General features: G+C 47.9%; 1 long non-coding RNA gene and 1 other non-coding gene across 2 annotated transcripts; one reads left to right on the plus strand and one right to left on the minus strand.

The window, feature by feature from the left end:
- Positions 1-3,491: 3,491 nt before the first annotated feature.
- LOC110308369 (uncharacterized) lies at positions 3,492-18,228 on the plus strand. The gene is made up of 2 exons (XR_015045796.1): positions 3,492-3,906; positions 11,976-18,228. It is a non-coding gene; the product is annotated as an uncharacterized LOC110308369 (long non-coding RNA).
- Positions 18,229-24,605: 6,377 nt separating this feature from the next.
- LOC115030438 (U6 spliceosomal RNA) lies at positions 24,606-24,707 on the minus strand. Its single transcript, XR_003836037.1, has one exon. It is a non-coding gene; the product is annotated as a U6 spliceosomal RNA (small nuclear RNA).
- Between the last annotated feature and the right edge of the window lie 202 nt (positions 24,708-24,909).

Genomic DNA, 24,909 nt, shown 5'->3' on the forward strand with positions numbered 1-24,909 from the left:
TCTCTGCTGACACTTTTGAGACTCTCACTAGCTGGGGAAAGGAAGTCACAGAAGGCTGAGTGTGAGGGCAGGACCTTAGGAAGCTTCAGGGCCTGTCTTGCTCAGCTAGTTGAAAGAGCAATTCAGAGGGCATGGTAACGACACAGGGCAAGACTGAGAAACAGAGCCTGTTCTGGGATGAGAGAATGAACCAGAAAAGTCAGTGACTAGGAGACCAGGTGAATTACTGAGTGAATGACTGAAACTCATGAATATGTAAAAGGTGAATGAGTGAGTGAATGAATGAGTGAGTGAATGAGTGAGTGAATGAGTGAGTGAGTGAATGAGTGAGTGAATGAATGAGTGAGAGCATGAGTGAGTGAGTGAGTGAGTGAATGAGTGAGTGAATGAATGAGTGAGAGCATGAGTGAGTGAGTGAGTGAGTGAGTGAGTGAGTGAGTGAGTGAGTGAGTGAGTGAATGAGTGAATGGATGTGTAGATGAGCCTTAACAGGATAGTGATACCATCAGATGCCCTGTTTCTGTACTTTATTCTGTCCTTTCCATCCTGTCCCTAGAGACAAGATGGTGGAAGGCAATCGTGGGAAAGAAAGATATTAGACTCAGGGGTGAGTGCTGTGGGTTTAGAAACTCTCTCTGGGGCCCGCAGGATGGCTCGACAGGCAACGCCTTGCAAGCTTGGTGATCTGAGTCTGACCTGGTGTGCCCTGCTTCTGTCATGGACATTCGCACATGATTACACACAATTTCTATCACTCCTCAAGTGGATTTGTGGTTCTCATTCCTTCTCTGGGCAACTTTCATTACGGTGGGGAAAGATTCCAGGCTCATCCGTTGTTTCTTGGTAGAAGGGAGAGGAAAGATTGGAGCTTGCAACTGACACCTTCAGATCCCTAAAAGGTCTGAGGTTGACTTCGGACCCTTTCAGGCCCTTTCTGGCTCCACTTAGCAAAGGGCTGGGTTGGGTGGAAAGGGACAGCAGGTGACAAGCCACCCACAGCCACTCTACAGTATTTAGCATATCTGTCCTGCTCCCTGGAAAAGACACAGTTCCACCATTCCCTAAGCGGAATGTGATCGTTAGCCAGTCAGAGGTTTATTAGGGCAGCAACCCAGTGAATCTTTTTATGGATGATGATGTAGAATCCACTAAATACAGTCTGTGATGAACTAGGGTTGGCCAGGACACATCACAAATAGACAGAGCTATCGAGAGGAAAAGAGAGCTCAGGTGAGAAGTGTTGCTAGGTACACAAACCCTGGCACACATCGAGTGCTGCAGGCTCCACACCCGTGTCCCACCCTGTCACGACTCACGCACTGCAACCTACTCATTCATGGATCATAAACTGCATAACCGTCTCATTCATAATTCCCTCCACCTTCAGCTGACTCCAAGCAGTACCCTCCCGGCAGCCCTCCTTGGCCTATGGGTGTCCCACCTGTGCGCTCTAATGGTCCTGGAGTCAGGGACAAGCAATCTGAAGCTCATGTTCCTGAACCCACAGAAGGAGAGAACCAACCCCTAAGCATGGTCCTCTGACTTCAGCGAGATCATGCCCACCCCTCAATCTACATCTCTATCGCTGTGCCCACCCCATCCCACCTCTCTATCTCTCTCTACCCACAAATAATAAATAGGTTTTCTTTTTTAATTTAAAAACAATAAAGGAGTTCTGGAGAGATGGCTCAGTGGGTAGAGTGCTTGCCACACAAGCCCAAGGACCTGAGTTCAAGTCTTCGGCACCCACATGAAAACCTTGGCATGGCTTATATGTTTCTAATCTCAGTAAAAGGAGGCAGAGATGGGGGAGGGGAGGGAGGGGGATCTCAGGGCTCACAGACCATTCAACCTAAGCAAACAGTGAGCCCCAGGTTCAGTGAGAAAACCTGTCCACAAGCAAAGTGGAAGGTGGTAGAGGAGGGCATAGATGTCAGATCCAAGTACACATACACATACATACTCATGCGTGCTCAACCTACACATACATAGACACACAGCTGTATAAGCTAAATCACAACATATGGACACACATCATATTAGTATTATTTCTGACCTCAGCAGGCTCAAATTGGGTGATGTATTCAAGATGGGATTTACTGTGTTAACCAACCCGGCTTTGAGTTCCTGGGCTCCAGCCATCCCTCTGCCTCAGCCTCCCGAGAGCTGGGGCACAGGCAAGCGCCATTTGTCTGGCCATTATACCGTACATTCCCTTGACTCCTTAACAACATTAATCTTACAAGTCAGCTAGTTACATAGCACTCCCACGGTGGCATATGTAATCTGAAGATGACTGAAAATACAGCGGATGGTGTATGGGTCATATGCAATGCAGCAGTCACTCATATCAAGTACCTGTGAATTTGACTATCTGAGGAGGGTGGGGACCCCCTTACGGATGCCCAGAGATACAGTGTGCGACGGGTAGTGATTGTCACCATTGGTTGGTAACTCCTGGCTCCCCTGGCCACGTGATCTTTGGGAATTAGAACCTCTAGTCTAGGGATTGCCTAGGTAGGGCATTTCCCAGTCTAAATACCATCAGTGTGGAACTTGTTCGTCTCTCTATCCTTTCTCCTTGAGCGGTCAGGCTCCAGCTCAAAGGGTAGCAGCCTCTGGAAGAGATGAATTTAGAGCTCACCTGGAGACCCAACTCCTTCATCTTGCAGATGGAGACGGAACTTGAGCAGGGAAGAAGATGGTCCAAAGAGGTGGCAGCTAACCAAGAGGTAGGCGGGGAGCTCACAGCCCTGCTGTGAACAGAGGTTTAGGGTCCTGCCACATTGGGCCATCTCCTCCCCCCTCGCTTACTCTTTCTGAGACCGGGTCTCATGTAGCCTAGGCTATCTATGTAGCCAAGGATGACTTTAATTTCTGATCCTCCTGCTTCTACCTTCTGAGTGCTGGGATTGCAGGTATGTGCCCACCAGGTCTGGTTCCCGAGTTAACCCAGGGCTTCACACATGCTAGCTAAGCCCTGTACTGACTGAGCTACATCCTCAGCCCCTCAACCAAACTGCAGTACTAGCATTTTGCTGTGGAAGCGTGTTTCCCACCTCATGATAAGAACCCGACTCCTTTCACTCTTCTCATTTTTTCTGAAGTCTAGGGTATCCTCGCTTTCTAAGACCAAATGGAGACTCAATGAAGTAAAAAGCCTGAAAGCCATGAAGCGTGTAACAGAAGAGTCTGCCATTTGGCCCAAAGCTGACTACGGGATTGAGGCTCCCTCCCTCTGTGTTGCCCCCACACCGGGGGTCACTGGAATAACTACAGAATCCTGGAGGTTGGGACTGGCTCCAGCTCTCCATACAGCAGGGGTGTTATCATGAACCCGAGTAGCCTCAGCCCTGTATCTGGCCCCAGTGCAGGTCTAGAGGCATTCTACAGACCTCTAGTCACCTGGGGCCCCCTGGGGCCACCTGGCGCCTTGGCTTCTCCTCTCGGAGCTCACCTCACCTCTATCTCCTCTCCTTCCTCCCCCACCTACCACCCAGAGTGCAGCACAGGGGAAACCTGCACTTATCAAGACAAAGAACAAAAGTCGTGGGGGCAAGAAGCCAAGAGTCATGTCTACTCTGGGGTAGGGCCTTCAGGTTCGCCCCTTTGAAATTTCAAATTCCAGTTTGTGGACAAAGTCCTAACTATCTCACAATATAGGTCCCCAACTGCTGACCAAACTCCAGTCCAAGCAGCCACCTGGCCTGAGACTGGCCTGGCTTTGCCGTTTCCTTTGGCAGCTCCCAAGACCTGAGGGTAGGAGTCCTGGGCAGCTAGGACCTGCCAGGCCATCCTGTATCTCCCATGGGGTTCACGACCCAGGGACCCCTGTTCCTATCTGAGAGGATCACTTCTTCCTGAAGCTGGAACCCGATACTTGTTGGTGCCAACAACTGAAACCAGGTGGGTACCCTCTCTGGGCCTTTCTGCTCCTTTTTGAGCTCCTTTCTCTATCCCACCATGGCTAAGTCCCATCAAGACCTCCTGGAACTTCAGACTGGATAAGACATCTTCCTAAGCTACCCATAGGGCAAATGGAGACCCTGGATCTCTCAAGTGAAGGGTACCTGCTGCATGTTAGAAATTGGGCCAAAACTGAGACTTTTCACCAAGTCCAGAGGGGAGAAGGGACTTGCTTCAAGCTAATTTGTGGTGGCATGTGAACTCTTTCTTATAAAGAGGATCCTGTCGCTTTTCTATCCCAAGGATTGTGGATGGCTACATGTCGCTTCACTCAATGGCTGTTGGCCACTAGCTTGCTCATTGACCACAGAATCTCAGAGAGGAAGATGAGAGTGTTGGGGGCTGAAGGCCAGCGGTTTTAGAAGGAAACATTTGTGTGGTTAACTGATAACTGGGACCCATCCCTGGGGCCTCCAGTAGCCTCTTCCTCCCTCCCTGTCCTCAGTGTGATTAAGATGAACTTACCTGTCTGCTAATCATTGCTGAGCCTGTTGGTCTTGCTTTAAAAAATTAACTGGGCATGAGTTTGCAATTTGTCTCACCCCTAACCCTGAAAAGGCCTCGGGGTGGGCAGGAGGCCTCCTGGGTTATGCAAGAGGCCATTGGCCTCTCCACACATGTCCAGCAGCCTGTGCTGCGCCCTCCGGAGGGGAGACTTTGCTCAAGAGTCAACAGCCTGCATGTGCCCTGCTCCAGGGCCTGAGTATATTTACTCTGTTACCACAGGGAGATAAAGGCAGCTGGAACATCCGAAGGGGGGATGTGAAGCAGGGGCTTGTACCTCCAACGTCCAAGCCGGGGAATCTAAGGGGACATGCAAACGGAGGCTTTCGGAGCTGGGTCCTGGGGTTCCCACAGAAGGGGGGGGGTGTCACATGATGCCTTCTTAGGTGAGATCTTAATAGTTCATTTTCAAGCTGGGAAAGTGCTGGCCCAGACCCAGCAGATGGGAGATGGAGGCAGAGATGGGATGCAGCCTGTCCAAGAACAGGCTATACTAGATAGATAGTCTGGCTCTCCTGGGACAGAGATGACAGGTCTTTTTCTCTGAGATCTCTGAGAGCCACCAGAGGCCCAAGTTAGGGGATGACATCTGTGTCCTGTAGGTCTCTGAGTAGTCCCAGCAGCAGAAATGTGAGGCAGGGGCACCTCCTAACCTTGGCTATGTCCTATCTCTGGAAGCATCCGGCCCTTAGAGACACACAGAAGCCAGAGCCCTTCCCAGACTGTCTGGACCCTTCAGCTTCAGTTTCTTCCCCATGAGTTGAGAAGATGCCTAAGTTCTAATTGTCCCACAAGGACGAATGGTGTCAGAGACATGAATGGCGTGGACATCTGTGTCAGGAGCTTCGCTCCTGAATTCCCACGCTGCTCTGATGCTGGGCGTTTTCATGAGCGGTTTGTTAAGACAGCTGGCCCAGAGAGGTTTCGTTCTTCACCCAAGCTCACACAGTTGATAGGAAATAAGTTGTCGGGCTCAAATCCAACCTAACTCCAGAACTTGTATTCCTGGTCCCGAGGTTACCCCATCCTTTCAAAACTTTCCCAACACAGAAAATGCTCAAGAGAAACCGGCAGCACAGGGGCATGGAAACAGCTCTGGACAGACAGCAGTGTATTGTGGGAGGTTCTGACAAGAAAAACTTAAGAGGTTTGGTGAACGGATGGTCTGGGGAACGATCAGGGTAGAAGCCAGGATTTGGGTCCCGTGGGCGGTGTTTCCTGAGTTCTGTTTGCCTATGGCCAGGTGGCTTATGACATCCGAGCTGCCACTGCCACTGCCCTGTTTGTGTTCTGTGAGGGTGACCTTGGCCTGTGTGGGGCCTGAGGGGTGAGGGGAAGCCCCTGTTACCCCAAGTCCTGGTCTTGGGAATGAGGAATGAGTCTGCTATTCAGAAGTCATCCTTAATCTTCTCGACTCCTGTTCGGAGGGGCCCCAGGGATTTGTCTGATGTCATCAGGGTAAAGTATTTGGGAGTTCGTTCGGAGACAGGCCAGGATCACTGTGTTTAGTTGCACAGGTCACTCATTGCACAAATGTCCAGGAGGCTGAGGTGGGGGATGGTGCAGGGGGTGGAAATCCCGCCCTTGTTCCAAAGCCCCAGAGCCTGGTCTATCCAAAGGAGATACAATTTCTTATTTGAGCAAACAGTCCATGTAAACCATTGGATAGCTTGTCCCAATTTGTTCTTAGCCATGCCTGGTCCTTAGAAAAGCCATTTCCCTCTTTGGTCTTTGATTTTCATATGGGAAACCGAGCTGAAGGTTCATTCTGGCTAACACCAAATGGAACCACTTTTGAAAGGCCTTGTGCTGGAGTATGGCTCAGTGGTAGAATGTTTGCCTAGCATGTGACAGGCCCCGGTCATGCCCCGGCTCCACACAGGGAACAAAAAGGGACAGATAAAACAGTGATTCCCAAGCCCTGTCACAAACCAACAGGCAAATCTCGGGGTTGCATAGCCAGGCAGGCAAGGTAGCACTCATCTGTAATCACAGCAGGAGAATTGGGAATTCCAAGCCAACCTGGGCTATATCCCGCTGAGAGGAAGGCCAGCCTGGGCTTATGTAGTTACACTCTATCTCAAAACAAAAATCTTGCAATGGGAGGCACAGTGCTAGATGCTGGAGATCTCCCGAGAAATCTGGTGGGTCGTCAGAATTCTGAACCTCTGCTGGGTCAGGGAAGACTGGAAATACGTTAATAGGGGTCCAGGTTTGACTGTGTACAGGTCAAACTTTGGCTGAGGCTCAGTGTCCCCATCTGTTAGGTGGGTCGGTGATAACTTCCTCTCCAAGTCAGAATGCTGACTCATGGGTGATGTTTGCACCACACCTGGCTCCATCTCCAGTTTGTGGACAGCTCCAATTCCAGGCACCGATGGCTATTGCTGTTATTATTGGCAACAGCATATTGGCTTCCAGGTCAAGGATGAAATGACCTGGAACTAATTCAGAGGACATGCGTTGTAATCTGCTCTGCACATCCGTCGCTATGGCAGTATGGGTAGTTAAAAATGATTATTCTTATTTACTATTTTACCTCATTTGTTGAAGCCTTTCATCTGATGTCCTTGCTGCATTGCTGTGTTTCAAAATAAAAGTATAAGAAGGTACCTGTTGAGACTCGCTTCCCCTGACTCTGTCCATCACTGCTCCCAACTTCTGTACCGTTTGGGGCCATTTCTTAGTTTTTCTTGTCTTCCAAGCGTTACAGGAGCCTTGCAGATATGTCCATGACCTTTGTACTCTTGTGTTGTCACGCAGCCTCCTCGCTGTCCTGAACTTTGCTTTTCTCATTTTCTGTGGTGGTCAGTAGGTTATCTGACACCTTTGGGGCAAGCCTTGGCTAAGGAAGAGCCGGCTCAGTCAGGGAGCCTCCGTTTCCCAGGGAGTCAAATCTCAGATTTTTATTTTTTGGTAGGGTTTTATATATGTAGCTTAGGCTGGCCTTAAACTCGCTAACTAGTGGAGAGTGACCTTGAACTTCTGGTCCTCCTGACTGTACTTTCTAAATACTAGGATTACAGGTGTGCACCGTCGGGTCTGCTTTATTCAGTGCTGAATACAGAAAACAGAGCTTCACCCACGGTAGGCAAGCAAGCAAGTGCTCTACCAGCTGCGTCCCCAGCCCCTGGGGCTTAAATTTCCCTCCTGGTTGCTGGATTGCCAGGGCATTTGGGGTCTGAAATCCCCAGAGAGGCTAAAAGGTGAGCAAGGTGCCAAACCAGGGACCCAGAGACTAATTGTCCCCTGGGATGGCATAGTCCTGGCTCTGTGCCCTCCAGCCCTGTGGAGACTGTCTAGAACTCTCTGCCGGCCTCAGGGTGAGCGGGCAAAGATCTGGGAAGGTCAGGAGGGGAGAAACAGGCTAGTCAGACAGGCTGCCTCCAGTTCTTGAGGAGAAAGCAGGGCCAGTCAGACAGGCTGCCTCTGGCTCCTGAAGACACGGTGGGCAACGTGGAGTTCAAGACAGAAGTGACGGCAGGTTTTGTCTTGTTTCGTTTAACAGTGCTCTGTTTAGATCACCATGAGGTCCCCTCTGAATTCTTCACCTGCTTCAGTTTCCTGACTTTAAATGGCTCACTTGCCTCTCTCTGGCTCAGTTTCCCCAACCGCAAAGTGAAGATGAGATGGCTGATAAGCCTTGCAGTACCCCCAAAGAGTCATTGGGGATCTGGACCTTATATATATATATATGTATGTATGCATACATATATTTTTTTTGATCAAATGTCCTCTCTCTATATATATATATATGTATGCATACATATATTTTTTTTGATCAAATGTCCTCTACCCATCAGGTACCCTTGTCCTTCTGGGCTGAGTTAGGGGCTGAGACTAAAGATCTCCACATGCCCTGAATTCTAAGCTTCTCCCTGAGTCCCTGGTCTCTCTTCTACCTCCCTGGGCTCCCTTCTGGACAGACATGAACTCAAGAGCATACCTGATGTGATCTGCAGGAACCCCTGGCCCCTGTCCGACATCCTCCTCCTAGTCCTATGGGGTCACACACGGTGGGCAAGCTCTTCATCCTTGAACCACTTCCTGCTGCCACTCTGGTACCCAAGACCCTGTGAGGGCTGCTGCCGAGTTAATCCCTTAATACTGGTCACAATGAGATTTCGGGGACATTGGGAAGTGGTCACCATGGAGACCAAAGACCTTCCCAGGACCCATGGGAGTAATCAGCTATAGGCCTCCACAAGGGGCCTGAAGGCCCAACCTAGATAGGCGTGAGAGGCACAGAGGCTGCACTTGGGAACCTGCAAAGACCTCTTGCTGTCTCTTCATGCTCTCCTGCTAAGCTGGGAGCAGCCACATTGGTAGAGAGAGTCCTGTTCTCCTCTTGAGCCCCAGGTCCCTTGCTTTCTTTTGGGAGCCTTGGTCATCAGTAAAGTAGCTTTTCTAGCAGAGTTCAAGGCCTCCCTTCCAAGTCTGTAGGACTTGGGCTGGAAGCTCTACCTTCCCTTCCCAGTCTAGCCCAAGCCAGGCACTTCACGTTCCAGGCCTCAGTTTCCCCATATACGAGTACAGCAAAGCTGCCCTGGCTTCACTCAGGGGTCTGGAAGCGAATAAACCCACCCAGTGAGTGTGAATGATGGTCTGATAACACTTCACACGCCCTCCCCAGGCGCCTCCAGGACCCCACAGGTCCTGCTCTCTGACAGGCCTGCGGGGCTCCGTGTCTCATCTTGGTTGCTTTTCTCCAGGAAAAGTCTTGATGACCTGGGTGGGGTTGAGGACTCCTCCTCCCCTGCTCCTTCCCAGCCCCCAGAGCGTATACACTATATTTACCATAGTGTCTGTCATGGTGACTGCCTCCTCCTTTGGATTGCCTGCCTACCATGGTTTTTCAGGGACCCAACAGGTGCTTAAAGTAAATATGTTGCCTGAATAAATGAGTGAAGGATTGAAGGAATCCACCCATCCAAGCATTTTCACTTATCAGCACCGTTACTGTGGAGGTGGAAGATGGAGCAAGGAAGACAGGGGGAGAGAGCCTTCCCTTACAGGATTGTAGTCAGCAACGAAAATAAAAACATCCAGTGGGACTGTAACTTCAGACAACCATATTGTACTTTGTAGCATAAGTATATCCTCCATAATGACATACTTATACTTAAAAAATAAGGGATGGCTCAGCAGGTAAAGGCATCTGTCCCCTAGCCTGACTCTGGTGGCTTAGGAACCCACCCGACAAGTTATCTCTGACCTCCCCAGGAGACTGTGGTCACCCACACACCCTTACACGCACAATAAATTAAAAAAAAAAAAAAAAAAAAGGCTGGTGGTGGTGGTGCACGCCTTTAATCCCAGCACTTGGGAGGCAGAGGCAGGTGAATTTCTGAGTTGGAGGCCAGCCTGGTCTACAGAGTGAGTTCCAGGACAGCCAGGGCTACACAGAGAAACCCTATCTCAAAAACAAAAAACCAAAAACAAACAAACAAACAAACAAAACAAAACAACCCCAAAAATAAAATAAAATAAATTAAATTAAAAAGGTTAAGGAAGGGTGTGGTTTATCCCGTCCCAGATGTAACTGAGAGCTGAGGCTGTGTCTGGCAACTGCATTCTCAGCCTGGCATATCAGGCAGTAAGGGAGGTAAATTAAAAAGAGAAGTAAATTTTAAATAGTGATCAGCTGCCCAGAACAAGGAAGCTGAGAGAGATGACAGCACCTCGTGGTCAGGGGGCCTGGCCTCTGGATAAGATGGCCCTCTCCTGCGAGGAGACAATTTTACACCCTCGTGAGGCGTTGTTAGGATAAGCTTAATGCGCATGGTACTTAGTGAGGGACGGGCAGGGGGCTGCTGGCTGTTGAGTCACTTGCTAGAATGTGCATTTTTTTTACACCTTGGATCTGAGCCTTTGCAATCCTGCGTAAACCCGTGGTCCCACCCCCCAGGTCAGCCAATGTCCTCAGCGGGGCTGAGAGCCAGAGGAAAGGGGCCAAAGGAGCTGTGCAGAGAAGCGTAGCCACCTAACAGAGCTCAGCGTCCTGATATCCTCTTCTGGCCTACCCCTGTCGCGTCCCGCGATTGCAGCTCCTCTCAGGGCTACAGAAAATCTTCCTCTTGATCGCATCCAGCATAGCGATTTGGCCTTCGAGGGCTCCTCCTCGTGGCCAACGTGGGAACTGGCGCTCAAGACTGGGATGTACTTCACGTACATCCCAGGAGGCCATACTGTAATCTAGTCACAGCCCGCTGCCACTGCACCAACCAGAATGCGAGATTTAAAAAAAAAAAAAAAAAAAAATCTATTCTGCATTTCCGAAAGTTCAGGCTCCAACCCCAGGAGCCAGTGTGCGGGCGGCTTTGAGGAAGTTCCCAGGCTTGTGCTGGCATCAAACGAAAGCCTTTATTTGCACACACCGTCATTTAGAATGGTATTCATAACATTAAATAACACTCCCTCATCATAAAAGTTGATATGGAAGCTGTAGAGAAGGCTCGGTGGTGAACAGAGCTTACTTGCAGAGAACCCTAGATGGGTTCCCGGCACCTACGGTTTAGCTCACAGCAGTACCTCCAGGGGATCTGATGCCCTCTTCTGGCCTCCATGTCTCCAACATACGTGGCAGAAAAATAAATACACACAAACATTCGCATATTCACACACCACACACACATGCACACATACACATGTGTGCTAATATTTAAATAAAAATAAATAAAAGTTAGCATGGAGATATGAGTGAAATTAGCTCTGTTAATTAGGCTCATGTTAAACACACTGGGAGCTTTGTCCAGTAGGATGACTTATTCTGTTCCTAAGTTCTTAACATCACCACCACCACCACCACCACCACATGACATATCTACCTCCATCTTCATTAAAAAAAAAAAAAAGCCCCTCAGTTTACGCTATCCCTGACACTAGCTAGAATGTTTCCCCTGCTCCACTATAGCCAATTTGGGTGCAGTCACCATGTTTTCTGGAAGCCAGCAGAAATCTGTGCACAACTCTCCCTTGCCCACTCTGCTCCCGTGCCGTCTACTCTTCACCCAGAGCTGGGCCGTGATCATGCGCAAACATACCTTGCCTCCGATCTCTTCCCTCATTAAACTTTTACAGTGTCCTTGCCTCTCAGCCTGATGCCCTGAATTCAATCCCCAGGCCTCACATCGTGGAAGGAAAGAAGCGACTCCACGTGACCTCCACATGATCACTGTAGAGCACCTTTCCCAATGCATACATACATACACACGTACACATCTAAGGAAGAGAATGTCTTTATAAAGAGAAGTGCCATTTATAAAGCTCACAAGACTCCTGCCACAGAGATGTTGTCGCTGTATCCCACAGCTTCAACCTCATCTCTTTCCTCCCTTTCTCCTTCCTGTCTCAGGGCCTTTGCACACTCCCTTTCTGCTAACTATTGTTGCCACACCCTGGTGTGAGACTAGATCTTCTGCTCCAGACTGGCCGCTCTCCCACACAGTGTGTGAGTTCTGTACCTTCCTCAACCTGCATTCTCTGTCTCTGCCCCGTCTTTCCAGAATGTCAGCTTGAAATGGCCCCGTGTTCAGCTACTTGGAGATAATCTACTTACATTTCTCCAGCCCCCCGATGTGGAGATGCCCGCTGGCTGCATTCCTCATAGTACACCCCAAACCCTGAACAGGTCCAAATGAAACAAAGAAGATGCAACTAATAGGAATTTGGTAGTGTGCTGAAGAGGCCTTCGAGGAGAAATTGTTGGGGATGCGGACTGTGAGCTCGTGAGCTCATCTCGTGAGCTCATCAGGTAAACGTGCTTGCCTCTCAGCCTGATGACCCGGATGCAATCCCCAGGACCTACACGGTGGAAGGAGGAGAGGTGACCCCTGCCCTTTGACCTCCATGTGATCATTGTGTAACACCCTTCCCCGACACATGCATACATGAAGAGAACGTCATTAAGTGTCTAGTAGATAGTTGACAATTAGTGAAAACAACTCTATATTACAGGAGAGGGTTTTTTTGCAGAGTGAAGTAAACAGCCTGAGAATCATAAATTATTTAGTCAAGGCATGGTGGCAAATGCTTTAAAACGCCAGCCCTTAAAAAGTGGAGGCAGCCAGCACTCGGGAGGCAGAGGCAGGCGGATTTCTGAGTTCGAGGCCAGCCTGGTCTACAGAGTGAGTTCCAGGACAGCCAGGGCTATACAGAGAAACCCTGTCTCCAAAAAAAAAAGTGGAGGCAGGAAGATGAGGGATTCAAGGCCATCCTTGGCTACATAGTGAGTTTACGTGTAGCTTTGCACTAAATGAAACCATGTCAACAAAGAAAAGAAGAAAAGGAATTCATCAAGGGACCAACAATGTGGATCAGTGAATAAAGATGTTTGCCAGGGACTCAGCAGAAAGACAGAGCTGGCTCTCACTAGTTATCTGTGCTCCACATTGCCATGCTTGCCCACATATATGCATATGCACATGCCAATAATACACAAAATGAACAGGTGAGGTACAGGGCTGGAGAGATGGCTCAGCGGTTGAGAGCACTGTCTGCTCTTCCAGAGATCCTGAGTTCAATTCCCGGCAACCACATAGTGGCTCACAGCCATCTGTAATGAGATCTGATGCCCTCTTCTGGTGTGTCTGAAGTCAGTTACAGTGTCCTCATATACGTAAAATAAATAAATCTTTAAAAAAGAAAAATAAAAGGTGAGGAATAGCAGACGCTCGGCAGGGCGAGGCACTTGGTGACCTCAGCTCCATCCCTGGTACCCACACTGTAGAAGGAGCAAAAAAGTAGTTTCGGGCAAGGTTCTCAGCAGTGGCTCCTCCCCTTCTCTTCCTCCCCTTTCCAGATACCTACCCTGCCCCGTGCTCCCCAATGTCCTTTCAAAACAAACCCTAGCCCCAGTTCAACTCCCTTTAGATCCTAGATTGTCTGGCCAGTCAATGAAGAAATCACGAGGTACCCGTTCAGAGAGAGACTGCCAGGCTCATCTTCCTTCCCTAGGAACAGGGGCTTGAAGACCACGAGCAGGCGGTTGGTGGGTAAGTACAGGCAAAACGAAGGGCCCTGGCCCAACCCACCTCTCTGGATCAGTCTGCTCCTAGTCTATCGGGGCTATTCACATTGGACTACTTTGCTTTTAGGCAGGGGGATAGCCTCATAGTTGCTCTGTTCTCTGGATGTGACTGTGACCCTTGTCTCGGCCAGTGACATGAGAGGAAAAGCAAGTGGTGCCAACCCCAGTCCGAAGCCTTGAGGCTAGGTGCTTCTTTACAGAAACAAAGATGGGTAGAGTCACCACGGTGAAGAGCGCCCTCTGCTGACCAAAGCGGGACATGCACTATAAGGGACTTAGACCCCCGCTAATGGAACCAGTCTTGGAGGTGTTTTGTCACAGAACATACCTAATCAGATGGGACTTCTCAACGCATCTCGGGTTTTCCCAAGAACTCTTATCATATCTGAAAACCACCTCTAATGTTACCAAATACAATCTCTCTTGCAATGGTCATTTCTTTTTTACTTAGGTTTATTTTACTGTCTTAAAAAAATTTTTTTTTGAGGTAGGCTCTCACGTAACACAAACTGGGCTCAAACTTGCTATGCATCCAAGAATGACCATGAATTTCTGATCCCTCCTGTATTCTATAAAGCTACAAGAATGTGTCGTTAGTTCAGTTTTTATGGGGTTCTGGAACACACTAGGCAAGCAAGCATCTGACTGACTGGGCTACATCTCCAGGTCCTGGATTTATTTTCAAAGGAAACGTTATTCTTATCAAGTAGGATATCGTTTCCTAATTAGAAAGTAATAAAAATAATCATAATGAAATAAACCATTTTGTTACATCCTGACTCAACATTACGTGCCTTTCAAGGCCTCTGTGCCCTTGGCCTGATGCATGTGCTCTACCACCGCCCCGCACCCCAGCCCAGGGTCTGTTTTCTTACTTGGAAACAGTAAATGTGTAGGCTATGGGCGATGGTGGGGATTATTGGTGTTCCTATAGATAAAGGGCTAGAACTGTATCTGGCACACTGTGAATGCTACAAAGATGTCAGCTGCAAAACAATGACCCTATTGAGATCCAAACACCATCTGGCCATTGTGGCACACACCTGTGATCCCAGAACCAGGGTAGCTGAGGCAAGAGGGTCAAGAGTTCAAAGCCAGGCTGAGCTGCAAAGGGCGGCAGGCATGGGCCACACGAGACAGACTTAAAGCAAAGAAACAAAACACAACCATCACCTAAGTGTCTTTGAATAAGAGTATGAGCCCCATCCTTTCCACAGGTTAGACATCTATCCCAGGGTGGCTTGGAAGGGCAGGTGATGTAACATAGCCCTCGGTTTTATTTGGAGACAGTTACTCCAGCTCTCTGTCAAGTGTCACTCATGAGAACCCAGTGCTCAGTCAAGAGCTTCAACGCCCCTTCCCCTGCACACTGTCCTGAAGTGACCATATATGGACACTGGCATCAAGCTTTAATTTTAGGAGGGACACTTAGGACAGACAGGACAGGCTGTAAAAGTTGTGCCCTTTGGAGAGTAACTGAAGGAGCAGAGAGACCCGGGCTAGGTGCTATCAGCTGCAGAGAGGCAGTTCAGCTAAGTGCTGAGGCTGGGGCCTTTGAACTGTCTGATCCTGGGCAAGTTACAAGCTCTTCAGATCTTATTTGCTCCTCCTACGAGATAGGACGCAACAATAGGGCCCCTTTATAGAGTGCTCTGTGGAGCAAACGTGATAAGCCTTCTTACACCTGGCAGGCAGGTGCCAGCATGCAGTTATGTGTGGGTTCAAAACGGGTCTGAGGCTGTAGCTCATCAGACGGCTCGCCCAGCACATGAAAAGTCCTGAGTCTTATTCCAGAAATGCAAAACAAGGCTTTTCTTAGGAAACAGGAATTCACTGTTAGCCTAGCAGTGGTTAACAGTGAACACACCTTTAATTCCAGCACTTGAGAGGAAAAAGCAGGGGGATCTCTGAGTTCAAGGCTAGTTAGGGACAGCCAGTGCTACAAAGAGAAACCTTGTCTTAAAAAAAAATAAAACAAAACAAAGCAAAACAACAAAAACAAAAATGGAATTTGCTGGTTCCAATGATCCCAAAGAGCAAGCTGGAATCAAGAGCTGGGACAAAAACTTGGGCCCAGAGTAAAGACCTTGCTATGTGCTATGATTGTCCTACCAGGGGCAATCCTGATGGATCCAAATGTTAGCTTCTTGTCACTGGGGGTCTTGGACACAAGCCTGGGAACCATGATGCCAAGGAAGATGGGTTGTGGATTCCAGAAGCAAATTCTTCCAGAAAGCAAATATCTCAAATGAAATACAACCAAACTCCAGCGCATTGGGGGAACTGGGTCTCCACGCGTAAAAGGATGAGGTTGACGAGCTGGACATGGTGGTGCGTTTGGAAGGCAGAGGAAGAAAGAGCAGAGGTTCAAGATCATTCCAGGACACAGGGAGTTCCTTAGTGGAGCCAAGAGAGCTTTGTAGTGCATGTGGACGTCTCACCGTTTCAGAATTTCAGGCCAGGATGCACTCGAAATGACCAGTCCTAATAAAGATTACCTCACTCTGCATTCAGCTCCCACCATGACACCCGTGAAAGACCACAGGGGAGGGAGGCATGAGGGTGTTCTTCACTCTAGGAGGTCTTTCCCCTTTTCTTAACAGATGTATGGTCGTTCTACTCTCTCCTTGTCTACATTTCTTGTTCTTCTGAGACAATGAGCCCAGGTGCCACTGGCTCAGGACAGCTTTGGCAACCAAGGTCATCCAGCACCCTAGGTACCTGGGTGCGATGGTTTGCATATGCTCAGTCCAGGGAGTGGCACTTTTAGGAGGTGTGGCCCTGTTGGAGTAGGTGTGTCACTGTGGGGGTGGGCTTTAAGACCCTTATCCTAGCTGCCTGGAAGTCAGTATTCTGCTAGCAGCCTTCAGGTGAAGATGTAGAACTCTCAGCAACTCCTGAACCATGTCTGCCTAGACACTGCCATGTTCCCACCTTGATGATAATGAACTGAACCTCTGAACCTGTAAGCCAGTCCCAATTAAATGTTGTCCTTTGTAAGTCTTGCATTGGTCATGGTGTCTGTTCACAGCCATAAAACCCTATCTAAGACACTGAGTTAAAGTTACTAAGAGCCAAGAAAAGTTCCATGGCTTCCAAAGAACCCACTTCAAAAGGATACTATCAATAGAGTGAAAAGGCATCCACAGGCTGGGAGGGAAATTCTTGTAAGTCATCTAGCTGGTAAGAATACAGACAGCCCGACATCAGAAAACAAACAACTTCACTTGAGCTGGAACAGACACGTCTTCAAAGAAATGATAGAATGACTCTGTAACCATGGGAACACTAGCATCACCAGGCATTAGTGAAAAATAAAACAAAACCACCAGCAGCAGTAGGAAAGCCAGGTGTGGCAGTGCATGCCTTCAGTCCCAGAACTCAGTAGGCAGAGGCAGGAGGATCGAAAGTTCAATACCAGCCTGGGCTATATAGCAATATTCTGCCTCAAAACCCAACCTAAGACAGGCAGAGATGGTGTATACACCTTTAATCCCAGCACTCTTGGAGGCAGAGGCAAAGCGATCTCTATGAGTTTGAAACCAGCCTGGTCTACATGGTGAGTTCCAGAACTGCCAGAGCTACATAGTGAGACCCTGTCTCAAATATAAATATAAATATAAATATAAATATAAATATAAATATAAATATAAATATAAATATAAATATAAATATATATATATATAAATGGCAAATACCAAGAAGAACATAGCGTCTTTCATCAATAATATAACAGAAGCCTCGTGTGATGCTTTCTGCCTACACTGTCATCACTTGGGAAGATTTGACAAGAAGATTGTCTTGAGTCCCAGGCCAGCCTTGGCTAGAGAGAGTTTGTGAGGATGTAGAAACATGAAAATCCCTGGGCAATAATGTTGAAAATACAAAGTAGTGTAGCCTCTGTGGAAAGCAGTATGGTTCTCAAACATGTCCATAATATAATTTGTCCATATTCACTCTCTGTCCAGTACCCTTTCTGCCTCACTCCACTTCCCACTATGCCGTTTCTTTCCCTTAATTAACTACCCTCTTTCTTCTCTCTCTCTCTCTCTCTCTCTCTCTCTCTCTCTCTCTCTGTGTGTGTGTGTGTGTGTGTGTGTGTGTGTGTGTGTGTGTGTGTGTGTGACCCAGTGGAGTCATTTGGGTTATTTACAGAAGTATGAGCACCTTACCTGGGGACACACAACTGAAGAAAATGTCTCTCTGTCCTCCACCAACCAACTTAACTGCAAACACATCCTTACAGAGAGGTGAGACCTCAGAAGTCCCTCCTCCTGTGTATCCCATGCTCAGACTGGCCTCGAATGCGCTGCGTAGGCAAGGATGACCTTGAACTCCTCATTTTTCCTGCTTCCATCTCCTGAGTTTGTAAGTGTATTCTTGCAATGTTGTGACTGAAGAAGAGCCATAAGCTAGGCATCCATCTTGGTACCCACCAGCCTCTGGAAAGTAAGTTCTCAGTAACCTTGACTCTCCATTTGTTATGCTATGACTAGCTGCTTTTTCTGCTTCTGTAACTTGCTTATGTAGATACCCAAAGATTGCTTTGAGTCGCCTTAATCACTTAACTTGGCAGAATAGAACCACTGGCTTGTATAGATATCGAAGGTCTTTGCGTGGTTTTCCCCGTTTAAAGTTCTTCCCCATAGGCCTCCATTACTGTAGCCTCGAATTTGGCTCAGAGATTGTTTATCCTGCTAGCAGCTAATCAATAAACCTTTTAATTACAATTGGATTGTCTATGGTCTTTTTCCAGGGGTCACAAATTTCTTAACATAAACCTAGGGCTTCAAGTATGCTAGGCAAATGTTCTAACAGCTAACCGACCCCACACCATATATATATATGGTCCACTGTAGCCCAGGCTGTCTTCAAATTGGCTATATAGCTAAGGATGACTTTGAACTTTGGGTGAAGGTCGGATTAATGTCAACTTGAGAAGGGAACCTCAATTGAGGAATTGTAAGTGATTGGGAAAACCCATCCCATATGTGGGCGAACTTTCTGGGAGCAGCGCAGATAAAATGGGTGTGGTAGAGAAAGAGCCTTTGCTTGCTTGGCCTCCGGCTCTCTTAGCCTTCCCTTTTGCCAAGCTAACTTTCCCCATAGTAGAAGCTGCAGGTTCCTTCAGGGACACCAAAATCAGCATTTCCACACACTCATGATGCCCAAGGATCAGCTGCTCACCAGGAACCCTTCAGGGTTTGGCACAAAATAGGGAATGTGGAGGCTCCCAGCCTCAGGGACTGAGCAACTCTGGGATTCTGGACCTCTTTAATGTGAGACAGTCACTGTGGAGCCACCTGACTGTGGAGGCACCCCACCTCTAGGACGGAGCAACTCCCAGAGTCTCAGCCCCTTGGGTGTTATTACTTCTATGTAAACTGATTTAAACAATCACATATAGATTTTCCCCTATCAGTTCTGCTCCTCTAGAGACTCCTTACTAATAATCCACTCCGGATCCTCCTGCCTCCAGCTCCCAAGTGCTGGAATTACAGACACATACTTCCATATCCAACCTCAGTCAGCCCTTTCGAGAGTTTTTAAATATGGCTACTGAGCCTAGAATGGTGTGTTGGTTGGGTTTTGTCGACTTGGCGCAGACCTAGAAGTGATTGGGAAGAGGGAGTCTTACTTGAGAAAATGCCTCTGTTGCTAGTTGGTAAACTTGTGGGGGCAGCACTTTGATGACTGATTGATGTGGGAGGGCCCCTCTCAGTGTGGTTGGTGGCACCCCTGGGCAGTTGCCTAACTGGTATAAGAAGCAGACAAAGCAGGCCACGGGAGGGCGGGAGCAAAGCGGTGCATAGACTGTACTCCTTCATGGCTCCAGTCTCGGCTCCTGCCTCTAAGTCCCGACTTCCCTCAGCGATGGAGTGTGATCTGCGTGTTATAAAATGAAATGAATCCCTTCCTCCGCAGGTTGCTTTGATCACAGTGTTCTGTTCTAACTAAGACAGGAAGATCTGCATATATTTGAAAACAAAAGAAAAATTGTGGCATTGTAAACTGGTCAGTGGAGGCATAACCCGTGCAAAGACCAAGGTTAGACCCACTGTTCATCCACGTGACAAAAAGTGTAAAGATGTCTGCAGGGGCTTGAATGAGTTCCCCAGGCGCCCAGGTATTGAAAACCTAATGTATGTTAAAGATATTTTTTGAGGAAGACCGCCAAGAGCTAGTTAGCATTTGAGGAAGTCATGAAGATAAGACACCAAGAAAGACCTTCAGGAGTTGCCCATATCTATCACAGACTTCCCATCTCAGACCTACAGGCCAACTAAACAATGGTTCTTTGGTTAGACATGGTAGCTCAGGTCTACATTCCAGAACTTGAGAGGTATTGGAAGCTCAAGGCCAGCCTGGGTTATCTACACAGACCTGTCTCAAAGAACTAGACTGGCAAAACAAAATGTCAACAATGACCACAAGGTGGCAAGACAGCTCAGCCGGTAAAGATGCCTGCTGCCAGGCCTGAGGATCGGAGTTCAATAATCCCATGCGGTAGAGGGAGAAAACCAATTCCCAACCAATTCCCACAAGTTGTCCTTTGCCCTCTCCATGTTCCTTGACATGTTTGTGGGTCCCTCACTCCATGCACATAAGATAGATAGATAGATAGATAGATAGATAGATAGATGATAGATGGATAGATAGACAGAAGATAGATAGATAGATAGATAATTGATAGATAGATAGATAGATAGATAGATAGATAGATAGATAGATAGAGAGAGATAATAGATAGACAGATTTCTTTAGGCTTTTAAACTTTATTGTGTATTTTGTGTGTACATATATGTATACCTCATGTGTGTCTGGAGGTCAGAAGAGGCTCTGGGAACTGAGTCTTAGCCTCAGGTGCTCTTAACCACGAAGCCATCTCTCTGGCCCCTATAAATTCTTATTGTTTTGTGTGTATGAATGTTTTATCTGCATATGTGTCTGTGCACCATGTGTGCCTGATACTTACAGAGGTCAGAATAGGGTATCAGGTCCATGAGCCTGGATTATAACAGGCATAACTAGATCCAGTAAGATAACTCAGCAGCTAAAAACACAAACATGCCCAAAAACCTGGAGCCCATGGAAGAGAATCAACTCCTAAGGATATCCAGGACATCCACACTTGTGTTGGGACACATAGGTGCTTACACACACACACACACACACACACACACACACACACACACACTCACACTCACACATCATTAGTAATAATAATATCAATAAAATAATAAAACAAACATAACTAAATTTAAGGAACACAAGGCCACATAGTAGATTTGCTAAGAGTGAGAAGCAGATATATATCCTTGTTCACAAAAATATTACCTTCGGGCACTCCTCCACATTTGAAACAGTTTCTACTTAGGAGAAGGAAGGCAACTTTGTGCATCAGCAACTGACAATTCAGAAATAGAATCTCGTTTGAGACAGTGTCTCATGTGGCCCAGGCTGGCTTCAGACTCATTACATACCCAAAGATGGCCTTAAATATTCCTGGTTCTCCTGTCTCCACCTCCCAGTTACTGGCATTACAGGGGTGTGATATCACCCATGACCTCATTTTTAAAAGCCTACTGTTTAAAATGTCTAGAAGATTGGGTTGGGAATGTTACTCAGTTGCTAGAGGGTTTGCCTACCATACATGAATGAGGTCATGAATTTCACTTCAGCCTTACATAAGCCAGGGATGCTAGTAAGGCCAGCTAGCATAGTAGGGAGACTGGCTTCGGCCCCCATTTTGGTTTGGAGTTGTAATATCCCCTCTTGTAATAATGCACTTGTATGCACTATGCACACACACACACACACACACACACACACACACACTCCCTCTAAGAAGTGCATCTAACAACCTTGGAACACCCATGGGTCCCCCCAACTGCATCAGGCTATGTGTACCCCTATCTCTGCATGTTTTCCCACCCCTCGTAACACTTAGACTTAGGCAGTTTCTGTGCGAGTGTCTTTCCAGGACATCCGGGGAGACGACTAATCTGGCCTGAAGTGCTTTGGGTACATAGCGGGAAGTCAAACACTGTCCTCTATTAATCTCTGATGGAGAGTCTCCACTCACCATCTCATCTCTGCATAATTGGGTGGCATATGATTAAAACCAGGTGCATTATGGGAAGGGACACGCAAAGCAGAGAAATGATTATATAACCTAATCTATCAATCAAAATAGAGAACCACCCAAGAGTGCCTGTTAGGGACAAGCTCCGCCCTCTTCTGAACCCTGTAAAGGATGCCAGGAACAGCACCCGCTCAGGGCTCCACAGTGTTTTCACTTGTGCAGCCCGCTGTCAGTCACGACAAACGTCTCCCTGGATAGCCTGCACTATTGCTTAGCATCCAATGAAGCTTTCTTCTGCATATCTGTGTGATCCCGGAGTTTCAGTTATTTTGTCTAAGAGGCAGGAAAGACCAGGCCTGGACCCTGATCTGTGTTCACAGTAGCACATAACTGTATTCAGCACACAAGCTAGCACTGGGAAGGTGGAGATAGAAGGGTCAGAAGTTCAAGGTCATCATTGGCTACACAGTGAGCTCAAGGCCATCCCGTGTTACAGGAGACTTTGTCTCAAGCAAAAACGAATAAGCAATACATACATACATACATACATACATACATACATACATAAGAGAAAACCAAAGTGAAACATCTAGGAATCTAGTTTTTAAAAACAGGTTCTAGGGGACTGGAGAGATGGCTCAATGGTTAAGAGCACTAACTGCTCTTTCAGAGGTCCTGAGTTCAATTCCCAGCAACCACAGGGTGACTCACAACCATCTGTAATGGGATCCAATGCCCTCTTCTGATGTGTCTGAAGACAGCAACAGTGTGCTCATATACATTAAATAAATAAATTTTTTTTTTGGTGGCATTATATCTAAGAACAGAGCACATCCAGGGAAAGCCAGGGCAGAGAGCTGCACTGGCTTGCCAGGAGCTCCGAGGGAGGGGCTCACACACTCTACACACTTCCTGCCTGACACATGACCATGAGTAAGGGTCTCTGAGTTCTCTGGTCCTGAAGTCCAAGCTTCTGCAATGGGACATTTTTCACATGCCTGACAACAGGGTCTTTCCTGTTACAGTGGCATCTTGAGGTAAAGGGCAGATGACAGGTGACCTCAAAGGCTTCTCCAAGGTCTCACCAGCCATTGTTCCACCCTGGGCTCTGACATGCCCTGACTTGCTGAGCATGCAATATTAATAGGAACAAAGGAAAGAGGAAGAGCGGGAGGGAGGGAAGAGGGAAGGAGGGGGAGGGGAGGGGGAAACAATGCCATTCCTTAGTTAACTCTAATTTTAAAATCTTAAATCAATATATCTCTCTGTCTCTCTGTCTCTGTCTCTGTCTCTCTCTCTCTCTCACTGTTGCCAAGCAGAAGGCCAGAGGCATCAGATTCCCCCGTAGTGATGGAATTAAAATAATAGTGAGGTTAGCTGGATGATGGTGGTACACACCTTTAATCCCAGCACTCAGGAGGCAGAGGCAGGAGGATTGCCATGAATTAGAGGCCATCTGAGCTACATACTGAGTTCCAAAACAGCAGGGCTACAGAATGAAACCTTGTGTCAAATAAAGAAACCCACACAGGGCCCTTCAAACTACAGAAGAGGAAAGTGAGCCTCAGACAAGGCAGATGCCTGAGGCATGGGAACTGGGGCTGATTCCGGGTTCCTAGTCCACAGCTCAGCCCTGCAGGGGTCACGTGGCGGGTGGCTCCATCTCCTTAGGCCCTGACCAGCACAGGCCTTCTCTCTGACTACTCCCAGGGTCTTTCTACCTTCTCAGCCTTCCTCAGGCCTGTTCAAAGATCTCTGAGTGCTTCTCCCAGGCCCTGCCTGAGGTGTGGTTGCCTCTGCTGCCTGTCCTGGGAAATCCTGGGGCCTTGGCAGAACGGTGGTCAGCCTTGGTCAGTCCCACCACAGACACTTGCCAAATAGCAGCTGTCTGGGCAGAGGGAGGCATGTTTACCTAGGGCAGAGCCTAGGTAGGAGCAGTGGCTTCCTTCCCACACCAGGAACCCAGACAGTTGCTCAGTACACGGACTCTACTGTCCCCATCTCTGTTTACACAGTCTGCAAAGGTCTATGGAGCACCTACTATCACACAGTTTCAAACTTTCAGACATCTAAAAAAAAAGAATCAGGCCAGCAGTGGGGTGATGGGGTTAAAACAAAACAAAACAAAGCAAAACACCTTTAAGTACTAAGAAAGGAGAGAGAGAAAGACTGTGTGTGTGTGTGTGTGTGTGTGTGTGTGTGTGTGTGTGTGTGTGTGTGTTGGTCCCTGGATAACTGTGCAAAGGAAGTATGCTCTCTGGCTTTGGTTGTTACAGTCAGCTAGCTCTGCTCTCCTTCATACATACTTGGTTGGAGTTCAAATCCCATCACTCGGGGGCTGTGTGATTTGGGTGAGTGATTTAACTTCTCTGAGCCTTGCTATCCTCTCTGAGAAATAATATCATTACAAAACCTACCTCACTGGGTGGTTAAGAGAAATCAAAGAGTGGAGTTTTACAAAGTGCTTTTTTTTTTGTTTTGTTTTGGTTTTGTTTTGTTTTTTCGAGACAGGGTTTCTCTGTATAGCCCTGGCTGTCCTGGAACTCACTTTGTAGACCAGGCTGGCCTAGAACTCAGAAATCTGCCTGCTTCTGCCTCCTGAGTGCTGGGATTAATTAAAGGCGTGCAGCACCATGCCCGGCATTACAAAGTGCTTTGAACAGTAGGGAGTACTGAAGGAGTCATGAGATATGCAGCTTATGAATGGTGACTGGATGAGCTCCCGACTCCAGGGTCAGCCTCCAGCCTCCGGTGCCCAGAATCCGGCAGCATCTGTCCTTCCCAGAGCAATTCACTCAGCTGCCTCGTGGCTGTACTTTCTCTACATGCAAACACTTAGTTGGTATTTTTCTTTCTTTGAAGGTACATGTTAATCTTTGAAAAAGAATACAGGCCCGGCAGTGATGGTGCACGCCATTAATCCCAGTACTTGTGAGGCAGAGGCAGGCGGGATCTCTGAGTTTGAGGCCAGCCTGGTCTACAGGACTCAGGAGGAGGAGGAGGAGGAGGAGATAGAACTTTAGAGAACAAGGACACTTCAGAGTTCGTACGTCATCCTTGCACACGGGCCTTGCTGGTCCTCCCTGTAGCATTCCAACTTCAGCGCATGCGCCCCTAAAGCAAGCAGGACACGGGCTACTTTACAAGGGAACGTTCCTTCCTGCTTTTGTTTCTGAAGAGCAAGCAAACATAATTGAGGGGAGAAGCAGCAGGGAGGGGACCCCAATATGAGTCACCTGGGAGCTTTCTATTTATCTTGTGTGCACGTGTGTGTGTGTGTGTGTGTGTGTAGGTCGGAGGACAGCTTGCTGGAGTCAGTTCTCTC

Source organism: Mus caroli, unplaced genomic scaffold (assembly GCF_978045245.1).
Source record: "Mus caroli unplaced genomic scaffold, Mus_caroli_1 scaffold_2, whole genome shotgun sequence".
Classification (NCBI taxonomy): Eukaryota; Metazoa; Chordata; class Mammalia; order Rodentia; family Muridae; genus Mus; species Mus caroli.